Here is a 12,864-nt window from a genome sequence, read left to right as displayed (position 1 = left end):
AAACTTTTGCTAGATTTCAGATCTCATACGAATTCTTTACATAGGCAAGGCACACTATAAATTAAAAAAACCTAAAGGCATAATGCAAGTTTAAGATGCGCTGAAAGCATGCATTAGCAATACTTTGGCAGCCTTGCTGTAAACACGATAGCTGATGATGACGAGAATTCAATTGGACTAGCTTTTGTTTAGTTTTTTCGAAGGAAGTCGGTCCACGCCAAGTCGGTAAGTTCGACCTGAATACACGCGTACTAAAACCTAATGATCCCACTCATGAGTTAATTTTATATCGGTTTTTCGCTTTTTCTAGCAGGTGCCGATGGAATAAACAAAAATATCGAGACATTGTCGACACTTCCATAAAGAGTCTGTAACAAGCAGCCTGTGTGAAACTTTTGCTAGATTTCAGATCTCATACGAATTCTTTACATAGGCAAGGCACACTATAAATTAAAAAAACCTAAAGGCATAATGCAAGTTTTAGATGCACCGAGAGAGAGCAGCAGCAGGACTTCGGCAGCATTGCTGTAAACTCGACAGCTGATGATGACGAGAATTCAAATGGACTAGCTTTTGTTTTGTTTTTTTTTCCAAGGATGTCCATCCACGCCATGTCAGTAATTTCGACCTGAATACACGTGTACTAAAGCCTAATCAACCCACTCATGAGTTAATTTTATATCGGTTCTTCGCTTTTTCTAGCAAGTGCCGATGGAATAAACAAATATATTGTTACATTGTCGACACTTCCATAAAGAGTCTGTAACAAGCAGCCTGTGTGAAACTTTTGCTAGATTTCAGATCTCATACGAATTCTTTACATAGGCAAGGCACACTATAAATTAAAAAAACCTAAAGGCATAATGCAAGTTTAAGATGCGCTGAAAGCATGCATTAGCAAAACTTTGGCAGCCTTGCTGTAAACACGATAGCTGATGATGACGAGAATTCAATTGGACTAGCTTTTGTTTAGTTTTTTCGAAGGAAGTCGGTCCACGCCAAGTCGGTAAGTTCGACCTGAATACACGCCTACTAAAACCTAATGATCCCACTCATGAGTTAATTTTATATCGGTTTTTCGCTTTTTCTAGCAGGTGCCGATGGAATAAACAAAAATATCGAGACATTGTCGACACTTCCATAAAGAGTCTGTAACAAGCAGCCTGTGTGAAACTTTTGCTAGATTTCAGATCTCATACGAATTCTTTACATAGGCAAGGCACACTATAAATTCAAAAAACCTCAAGGCATAATGCGAGTTGTAGATACACCGAGAGAGAGCAGCAGCAGGACTTCGGCAGCATTGCTGTAAACTCGACAGCTGATGATGACGAGAATTCAATTGGACTAGCTTTTGTTTTGTTCTTTTCCAAGGATGTCCATCCACGCCATGTCAGTAATTTCGGCCTGAATACACGTGTACTAAAGTCTATTCAACCCACTCATCAGTTAATTTTATATCGGTTTTCGCTTTTTCTACCAGGTGCCGATGGAATAAACAAAAATATCGTTACATTGTCGACACTTCCATAAAGAGTCTGTAACAAACAGCCTGTGTGAAACTTTTGCTAGATTTCAGATCTCATACGAATTCTTTACATAGGCAGGCACACTATAAATTAAAAAAACCAAAAGGCATAATGCAAGTTTTAGATGCGCCGAGAGCGTGCATTAGCAAAACTTTGGCAGCATTGCTGTAAACACGATAGCTGATGATGACGAGAATTCAATTGGACTAGCTTTTGTTTAGTTTTTTCGAAGGATGTCGGTCCACGACAAGTCGGTAATTTCGACCTGAATACACGCGTACTAAAACCTAATAATCCCACTCATGAGTTAATTTTATATCGATTTTTCGCTTTTTCTAGCAGGTGCCGATGGAGTAAACAAAAAAATCGAGACATTGTCGACACTTCCATAAAGAGTCTGTAACAAGCAGCCTGTGTGAAACGTTGGCTACATTTTAGATCTCATACGAATTCTTTACCTAGGCAAGGAACACTATAAATTAAAAAAACCTAAAGGCATAATGCAAGTTTTAGATGCGCTGAGAGCGTGCATTAGCAAACCTTTGGCAGCATTGCTGTAAACACGATAGCTGATGATGACGAGAATTCAATTGGACTAGATTTTGTTTAGTTTTTTCGAAGGATGTCGGTCCACACAAGTCGGTAATTTCGACCTGAATACACGCGTACTAAAACCTAATAATCCCACTCATGAGTTAAGTTTATATCGATTTTTCGCTTTTTCTAGCAGGTGCCGATGGAGTAAACAAAAAAATCGAGACATTGTCGACACTTCCATAAAGAGTCTGTAACAAGCAGCCTGTGTGAAACGTTGGCTACATTTTAGATCTCATACGAATTCTTTACCTAGGCAAGGAACACTATAAATTAAAAAACCTAAAGGCATAATGCAAGTTTTAGATGCGCTGAGAGCGTGCATTAGCAAACCTTTGGCAGCATTGCTGTAAACACGATAGCTGATGATGACGAGAATTCAATTGGACTAGATTTTGTTTAGTTTTTTCGAAGGATGTCGGTCCACACAAGTCGGTAATTTCGACCTGAATACAGGCGTACTAAAACCTAATAATCCCACTCGAGTTAATTTTATATCGATTTTTCGCTTTTTCTAGCAGGTGCCGATGGAGTAAACAAAAAAATCGAGACATTGTCGACACTTCCATAAAGAGTCTGTAACAAGCAGCCTGTGTGAAACGTTGGCTACATTTTAGATCTCATACGAATTCTTTACCTAGGCAAGGAACACTATAAATTAAAAAAACCTAAAGGCATAATGCAAGTTTTAGATGCGCTGAGAGCGTGCATTAGCAAACCTTTGGCAGCATTGCTGTAAACACGATAGCTGATGATGACGAGAATTCAATTGGACTAGATTTTGTTTAGTTTTTTCGAAGGATGTCGGTCCACACAAGTCGGTAATTTCGACCTGAATACACGCGTACTAAAACCTAATAATCCCACTCATGAGTTAATTTTATATCGATTTTTCGCTTTTTCTAGCAGGTGCCGATGGAGTAAACAAAAAAATCGAGACATTGTCGACACTTCCATAAAGAGTCTGTAACAAGCAGCCTGTGTGAAACGTTGGCTACATTTTAGATCTCATACGAATTCTTTACCTAGGCAAGGAACACTATAAATTAAAAAAACCTAAAGGCATAATGCAAGTTTTAGATGCGCTGAGAGCGTGCATTAGCAAACCTTTGGCAGCATTGCTGTAAACACGATGATTGATGATGGCGAGAATTCAATTGGACTAGATTTTGTTTAGTTTTTTCGAAGGATGTCGGTCCACACATGTCGGTAATTTCGACCTGAATACACGCGTACTAAAACCTAATAATCCCACTCATGAGTTAATTTTATATCGATTTTTCGCTTTTTCTAGCAGGTGTCGATGGAGTAAACAAAAAAATCGAGACATTGTCGACACTTCCATAAAGAGTCTGTAATAAGCAGCCTGTGTGAAACGTTGGCTACATTTTAGATCTCATACGAATTCTTTACCTAGGCAAGGAACACTATAAATTAAAAAAACCTAAAGGCATAATGCAAGTTTTAGATGCGCTGAGAGCGTGCATTAGCAAACCTTTGGCAGCATTGCTATAAACACGATAGCTGATGATGACGAGAATTCAATTGGACTAGATTTTGTTTAGTTTTTTCGAAGGATGTCGGTCCACACAAGTCGGTAATTTCGACCTGAATACACGCGTACTAAAACCTAATAATCCCACTCATGAGTTAATTTTATATCGATTTTTCGCTTTTTCTAGCAGGTGCCGATGGAGTAAACAAAAAAATCGAGACATTGTCGACACTTCCATAAAGAGTCTGTAACAAGCAGCCTGTGTGAAACGTTGGCTACATTTTAGATCTCATACGAATTCTTTACCTAGGCAAGGAACACTATAAATTAAAAAAACCTAAAGGCATAATGCAAGTTTTAGATGCGCTGAGAGCGTGCATTAGCAAACCTTTGGCAGCATTGCTGTAAACACGATAGCTGATGATGACGAGAATTCAATTGGACTAGATTTTGTTTAGTTTTTTCGAAGGATGTCGGTCCACACAAGTCGGTAATTTCGACCTGAATACACGCGTACTAAAACCTAATAATCCCACTCATGAGTTAATTTTATATCGATTTTTCGCTTTTTCTAGCAGGTGCCGATGGAGTAAACAAAAAAATCGAGACATTGTCGACACTTCCATAAAGAGTCTGTAACAAGCAGCCTGTGTGAAACGTTGGCTACATTTTAGATCTCATACGAATTCTTTACCTAGGCAAGGAACACTATAAATTAAAAAAACCTAAAGGCATAATGCAAGTTTTAGATGCGCTGAGAGCGTGCATTAGCAAACCTTTGGCAGCATTGCTGTAAACACGATGATTGATGATGGCGAGAATTCAATTGGACTAGATTTTGTTTAGTTTTTTCGAAGGATGTCGGTCCACACAAGTCGGTAATTTCGACCTGAATACACGCGTACTAAAACCTAATAATCCCACTCATGAGTTAATTTTATATCGATTTTTCGCTTTTTCTAGCAGGTGCCGATGGAGTAAACAAAAAAATCGAGACATTGTCGACACTTCCATAAAGAGTCTGTAACAAGCAGCCTGTGTGAAACGTTGGCTACATTTTAGATCTCATACGAATTCTTTACCTAGGCAAGGAACACTATAAATTAAAAAAACCTAAAGGCATAATGCAAGTTTTAGATGCGCTGAGAGCGTGCATTAGCAAACCTTTGGCAGCATTGCTGTAAACACGATAGCTGATGATGACGAGAATTCAATTGGACTAGATTTTGTTTAGTTTTTTCGAAGGATGTCGGTCCACACAAGTCGGTAATTTCGACCTGAATACACGCGTACTAAAACCTAATAATCCCACTCATGAGTTAATTTTCTATCGATTTTTCGCTTTTTCTAGCAGGTGCCGATGGAGTAAACAAAAAAATCGAGACATTGTCGACACTTCCATAAAGAGTCTGTAACAAGCAGCCTGTGTGAAACGTTGGCTACATTTTAGATCTCATACGAATTCTTTACCTAGGCAAGGAACACTATAAATTAAAAAAACCTAAAGGCATAATGCAAGTTTTAGATGCGCTGAGAGCGTGCATTAGCAAACCTTTGGCAGCATTGCTGTAAACACGATAGCTGATGATGACGAGAATTCAATTGGACTAGATTTTGTTTAGTTTTTTCGAAGGATGTCGGTCCACACAAGTCGGTAATTTCGACCTGAATACACGCGTACTAAAACCTAATAATCCCACTCATGAGTTAATTTTATATCGATTTTTCGCTTTTTCTAGCAGGTGCCGATGGAGTAAACAAAAAAATCGAGACATTGTCGACACTTCCATAAAGAGTCTGTAACAAGCAGCCTGTGTGAAACGTTGGCTACATTTTAGATCTCATACGAATTCTTTACCTAGGCAAGGAACAATATAAATTAAAAAAACCTAAAGGCATAATGCAAGTTTTAGATGCGCTGAGAGCGTGCATTAGCAAACCTTTGGCAGCATTGCTGTAAACACGATAGCTGATGATGACGAGAATTCAATTGGACTAGATTTTGTTTAGTTTTTTCGAAGGATGTCGGTCCACACAAGTCGGTAATTTCGACCTGAATACACGCGTACTAAAACCTAATAATCCCACTCATGAGTTAATTTTATATCGATTTTTCGCTTTTTCTAGCAGGTGCCGATGGAGTAAACAAAAAAATCGAGACATTGTCGACACTTCCATAAAGAGTCTGTAACAAGCAGCCTGTGTGAAACGTTGGCTACATTTTAGATCTCATACGAATTCTTTACCTAGGCAAGGAACACTATAAATTAAAAAAACCTAAAGGCATAATGCAAGTTTTAGATGCGCTGAGAGCGTGCATTAGCAAACCTTTGGCAGCATTGCTGTAAACACGATAGCTGATGATGACGAGAATTCAATTGGACTAGATTTTGTTTAGTTTTTTCGAAGGATGTCGGTCCACACAAGTCGGTAATTTCGACCTGAATACACGCGTACTAAAACCTAATAATCCCACTCATGAGTTAATTTTATATCGATTTTTCGCTTTTTCTAGCAGGTGCCGATGGAGTAAACAAAAAAATCGAGACATTGTCGACACTTCCATAAAGAGTCTGTAACAAGCAGCCTGTGTGAAACGTTGGCTACATTTTAGATCTCATACGAATTCTTTACCTAGGCAAGGAACACTATAAATTAAAAAAACCTAAAGGCATAATGCAAGTTTTAGATGCGCTGAGAGCGTGCATTAGCAAACCTTTGGCAGCATTGCTGTAAACACGATAGCTGATGATGACGAGAATTCAATTGGACTAGATTTTGTTTAGTTTTTTCGAAGGATGTCGGTCCACACAAGTCGGTAATTTCGACCTGAATACACGCGTACTAAAACCTAATAATCCCACTCATGAGTTAATTTTCTATCGATTTTTCGCTTTTTCTAGCAGGTGCCGATGGAGTAAACAAAAAAATCGAGACATTGTCGACACTTCCATAAAGAGTCTGTAACAAGCAGCCTGTGTGAAACGTTGGCTACATTTTAGATCTCATACGAATTCTTTACCTAGGCAAGGAACACTATAAATTAAAAAAACCTAAAGGCATAATGCAAGTTTTAGATGCGCTGAGAGCGTGCATTAGCAAACCTTTGGCAGCATTGCTGTAAACACGATAGCTGATGATGACGAGAATTCAATTGGACTAGATTTTGTTTAGTTTTTTCGAAGGATGTCGGTCCACACAAGTCGGTAATTTCGACCTGAATACACGCGTACTAAAACCTAATAATCCCACTCATGAGTTAATTTTATATCGATTTTTCGCTTTTTCTAGCAGGTGCCGATGGAGTAAACAAAAAAATCGAGACATTGTCGACACTTCCATAAAGAGTCTGTAACAAGCAGCCTGTGTGAAACGTTGGCTACATTTTAGATCTCATACGAATTCTTTACCTAGGCAAGGAACACTATAAATTAAAAAAACCTAAAGGCATAATGCAAGTTTTAGATGCGCTGAGAGCGTGCATTAGCAAACCTTTGGCAGCATTGCTGTAAACACGATAGCTGATGATGACGAGAATTCAATTGGACTAGATTTTGTTTAGTTTTTTCGAAGGATGTCGGTCCACACAAGTCGGTAATTTCGACCTGAATACACGCGTACTAAAACCTAATAATCCCACTCATGAGTTAATTTTATATCGATTTTTCGCTTTTTCTAGCAGGTGCCGATGGAGTAAACAAAAAAATCGAGACATTGTCGACACTTCCATAAAGAGTCTGTAACAAGCAGCCTGTGTGAAACGTTGGCTACATTTTAGATCTCATACGAATTCTTTACCTAGGCAAGGAACACTATAAATTAAAAAAACCTAAAGGCATAATGCAAGTTTTAGATGCGCTGAGAGCGTGCATTAGCAAACCTTTGGCAGCATTGCTGTAAACACGATAGCTGATGATGACGAGAATTCAATTGGACTAGATTTTGTTTAGTTTTTTCGAAGGATGTCGGTCCACACAAGTCGGTAATTTCGACCTGAATACACGCGTACTAAAACCTAATAATCCCACTCATGAGTTAATTTTATATCGATTTTTCGCTTTTTCTAGCAGGTGCCGATGGAGTAAACAAAAAAATCGAGACATTGTCGACACTTCCATAAAGAGTCTGTAACAAGCAGCCTGTGTGAAACGTTGGCTACATTTTAGATCTCATACGAATTCTTTACCTAGGCAAGGAACACTATAAATTAAAAAAACCTAAAGGCATAATGCAAGTTTTAGATGCGCTGAGAGCGTGCATTAGCAAACCTTTGGCAGCATTGCTGTAAACACGATAGCTGATGATGACGAGAATTCAATTGGACTAGATTTTGTTTAGTTTTTTCGAAGGATGTCGGTCCACACAAGTCGGTAATTTCGACCTGAATACACGCGTACTAAAACCTAATAATCCCACTCATGAGTTAATTTTATATCGATTTTTCGCTTTTTCTAGCAGGTGCCGATGGAGTAAACAAAAAAATCGAGACATTGTCGACACTTCCATAAAGAGTCTGTAACAAGCAGCCTGTGTGAAACGTTGGCTACATTTTAGATCTCATACGAATTCTTTACCTAGGCAAGGAACACTATAAATTAAAAAAACCTAAAGGCATAATGCAAGTTTTAGATGCGCTGAGAGCGTGCATTAGCAAACCTTTGGCAGCATTGCTGTAAACACGATAGCTGATGATGACGAGAATTCAATTGGACTAGATTTTGTTTAGTTTTTTCGAAGGATGTCGGTCCACACAAGTCGGTAATTTCGACCTGAATACACGCGTACTAAAACCTAATAATCCCACTCATGAGTTAATTTTATATCGATTTTTCGCTTTTTCTAGCAGGTGCCGATGGAGTAAACAAAAAAATCGAGACATTGTCGACACTTCCATAAAGAGTCTGTAACAAGCAGCCTGTGTGAAACGTTGGCTACATTTTAGATCTCATACGAATTCTTTACCTAGGCAAGGAACACTATAAATTAAAAAAACCTAAAGGCATAATGCAAGTTTTAGATGCGCTGAGAGCGTGCATTAGCAAACCTTTGGCAGCATTGCTGTAAACACGATAGCTGATGATGACGAGAATTCAATTGGACTAGATTTTGTTTAGTTTTTTCGAAGGATGTCGGTCCACACAAGTCGGTAATTTCGACCTGAATACACGCGTACTAAAACCTAATAATCCCACTCATGAGTTAATTTTATATCGATTTTTCGCTTTTTCTAGCAGGTGCCGATGGAGTAAACAAAAAAATCGAGACATTGTCGACACTTCCATAAAGAGTCTGTAACAAGCAGCCTGTGTGAAACGTTGGCTACATTTTAGATCTCATACGAATTCTTTACCTAGGCAAGGAACACTATAAATTAAAAAAACCTAAAGGCATAATGCAAGTTTTAGATGCGCTGAGAGCGTGCATTAGCAAACCTTTGGCAGCATTGCTGTAAACACGATAGCTGATGATGACGAGAATTCAATTGGACTAGATTTTGTTTAGTTTTTTCGAAGGATGTCGGTCCACACAAGTCGGTAATTTCGACCTGAATACACGCGTACTAAAACCTAATAATCCCACTCATGAGTTAATTTTATATCGATTTTTCGCTTTTTCTAGCAGGTGCCGATGGAGTAAACAAAAAAATCGAGACATTGTCGACACTTCCATAAAGAGTCTGTAACAAGCAGCCTGTGTGAAACGTTGGCTACATTTTAGATCTCATACGAATTCTTTACCTAGGCAAGGAACACTATAAATTAAAAAAACCTAAAGGCATAATGCAAGTTTTAGATGCGCTGAGAGCGTGCATTAGCAAACCTTTGGCAGCATTGCTGTAAACACGATAGCTGATGATGACGAGAATTCAATTGGACTAGATTTTGTTTAGTTTTTTCGAAGGATGTCGGTCCACACAAGTCGGTAATTTCGACCTGAATACACGCGTACTAAAACCTAATAATCCCACTCATGAGTTAATTTTATATCGATTTTTCGCTTTTTCTAGCAGGTGCCGATGGAGTAAACAAAAAAATCGAGACATTGTCGACACTTCCATAAAGAGTCTGTAACAAGCAGCCTGTGTGAAACGTTGGCTACATTTTAGATCTCATACGAATTCTTTACCTAGGCAAGGAACACTATAAATTAAAAAAACCTAAAGGCATAATGCAAGTTTTAGATGCGCTGAGAGCGTGCATTAGCAAACCTTTGGCAGCATTGCTGTAAACACGATAGCTGATGATGACGAGAATTCAATTGGACTAGATTTTGTTTAGTTTTCGAAGGATGTCGGTCCACGCCAAGTCGGTAAGTTCGACCTGAATACACGCGTACTGAAACCTAATAATCCCACTCATGAGTTAATTTTATATCGGTGTTTCGCTTTTTCTAGCAGGTGCCGATGGAATAAACAAAAATATCGAGACATTGTCGACACTTCCATAAAGAGTCTGTAAGAAGCAGCCTGTGTGAAACGTTGGCTACATTTTAGATCTCATACGAATTCTTTACCTAGGCAAGGAACACTATAAATTAAAAAAACCTAAAGGCATAATGCAAGTTTTAGATGCGCTGAGAGCGTGCATTAGCAAACCTTTGGCAGCATTGCTGTAAACACGATAGCTGATGATGACGAGAATTCAATGGGACTAGATTTTGTTTAGTTTTTTCGAAGGATGTCGGTCCACGCCAAGTCGGTAAGTTCGACCTGAATACAGGCGTACTAAAACCTAATAATCCCACTCATGAGTTAACTTTATATCGGTGTTTCGCTTTTTCTAGCAGGTGCCGATGGAATAAACAAAAATATCGAGACATTGTCGACACTTCCATAAAGAGTCTGTAACAAGCAGCCTGTGTGAAACGTTGGCTACATTTTAGATCTCATACGAATTCTTTACCTAGGCAAGGAACACTATAAATTAAAAAAACCTAAAGGCATAATGCAAGTTTTAGATGCGCTGAGAGCGTGCATTAGCAAACCTTTGGCAGCATTGCTGTAAACACGATAGCTGATGATGACGAGAATTCAATAGGACTAGATTTTGTTTAGTTTTTTCGAAGGATGTCGGTCCACGCCAAGTCGGTAAGTTCGACCTGAATACACGCGTACTAAAACCTAATAATCCCACTCATGAGTTAATTTTATATCGGTGTTTCGCTTTTTCTAGCAGGTGCCGATGGAATAAACAAAAATATCGAGACATTGTCGACACTTCCATAAAGAGTCTGTAACAAGCAGCCTGTGTGAAACGTTGGCTAAATTTTAGATCTCATACGAATTCTTTACCTAGGCAAGGGACACTATAAATTAAAAAAACCTAAAGGCATAATGCGAGTTGTAGATACACCGAGAGAGAGCAGCAGCAGGACTTCGGCAGCATTGCTGTAAACTCGACAGCTGATGATGACGAGAATTCAATTGGACTAGCTTTTGTTTTGTTCTTTTCCAAGGATGTCCATCCACGCCATGTCAGTAATTTCGGCCTGAATACACGTGTACTAAAGTCTATTCAAGCCACTCATCAGTTAATTTTATATCGGTTTTCGCTTTTTCTACCAGGTGCCGACGGAATAAAGAAAAATATTGTTACATTGTCGACACTTCCATAAAGAGCCTGTAACGAGCAGCCTGTGTGAAACGTTGGCTACATTTTAGATCTCATACGAATTCTTTACCTAGGCAAGGGACACTATAAATTAAAAAAACCTAAAGGCATAATGCGAGTTGTAGATACACCGAGAGAGAGCAGCAGCAGGACTTCGGCAGCATTGCTGTAAACTCGACAGCTGATGATGACGAGAATTCATATGGACTAGCTTTTGTTTTGTTCTTTTCCAAGGATGTCCATCCACGCCATGTCAGTAATTTCGACCTGAATACACGTGTACTAAAGCCTAATCAACCCACTCATGAGTTAATTTTATATCGGTTCTTCGCTTTTTCTAGCAAGTGCCGATGGAATAAACAAAAATATCGTTACATTGTCGACACTTCCATGAACAGTCTGTAGCAAACAGCCTGTGTGAAACCTTTGCTAGATTTCAGATCTCATACGAATTCTTTACATAGGCAAGGCACACTATAAATTAAAAAAAAAAGAAACCTGAATTCATAATGCGAGTTGTAGATGCACCGAGAGAGAGCAGCAGGAGGACTTCGGCAGCATTGCTGTAAACTCGACAGCTGATGATGACGACAATTCAATTAGACTAGCTTTTGTATTGTTTTTTCCAAGGATGTCCATCCACGCCATGTGAGTAATTTCGGCCTGAATACACGTGTACTAAAGTCTAATCAACCCACTCATCAGTTAATTTTATATCGGTTTTCGCTTTTTCTACCAGGTGCCGACAGAATAAAGAAAAATATTGTTACATTGTCGTCACTTCCATAAAGAGTCTGTAACAAGCAGCCTCTGTGAAACGTTGGCTACATTTTAGATCTCATACGAATTCTTTACCTAGGCAAGGGACACTATAAATTCAAAAAACCTAAAGGCATAATGCAAGTTTTAGATGCGCTGCGAGCGTGCATTAGCAAAACTTTGGCAGCATTGCTGTAAACACGATAGCTGATGATGACGAGAATTCAATTGGACTAGCTTTTGTTTAGTTTTTTCGAAGGATGTCGGTCCACGCCAAGTCGGTAAGTTCGACCTGAATACACGCGTACTAAAACCTAATAATCCCACTCATGAGTTAATTTTATATCGGTTTTTCGCTTTTTCTAGCAGGTGCCGATGGAATAAACAAAAATATCGTTACATTGTCGACACTTCCATGAACAGTCTGTAGCAAACAGCCTGTGTGAAACTTTTGCTAGATTTCAGATCTCTTACGAATTCTTTACATAGGCAAGGCACACTATAAATTAAAAAAAAACCTAAATTCATAATGCGAGTTGTAGATGCACCGAGAGAGAGCAGCAGGAGGACTTCGGCAGCATTGCTGTAAACTCGACAGCTGATGATGACGACAATTCAATTAGACTAGCTTTTGTATTGTTTTTTCCAAGGATGTCCATCCACGCCATGTCAGTAATTTCGGCCTGAATACACGTGTACTAAAGTATTATCAACCCACTCATCAGTTAATTTTATATCGGTTTTCGCTTTTTCTACCAGGTGCCGACAGAATAAAGAAAAATATTGTTACATTGTCGACACTTCCATAAAGAGTCTGTAACAAGCAGCCTCTGTGAAACGTTGGCTACATTTTAGATCTCATACGAATTCTTTACCT

This window comes from Amblyomma maculatum, chromosome 9 (assembly GCF_055883805.1).
Source record: "Amblyomma maculatum isolate TAMU_Amacu chromosome 9, ASM5588380v1, whole genome shotgun sequence".
Taxonomy (NCBI): domain Eukaryota; kingdom Metazoa; phylum Arthropoda; class Arachnida; order Ixodida; family Ixodidae; genus Amblyomma; species Amblyomma maculatum.
Note: the sequence above shows the minus strand (reverse complement) of the source record.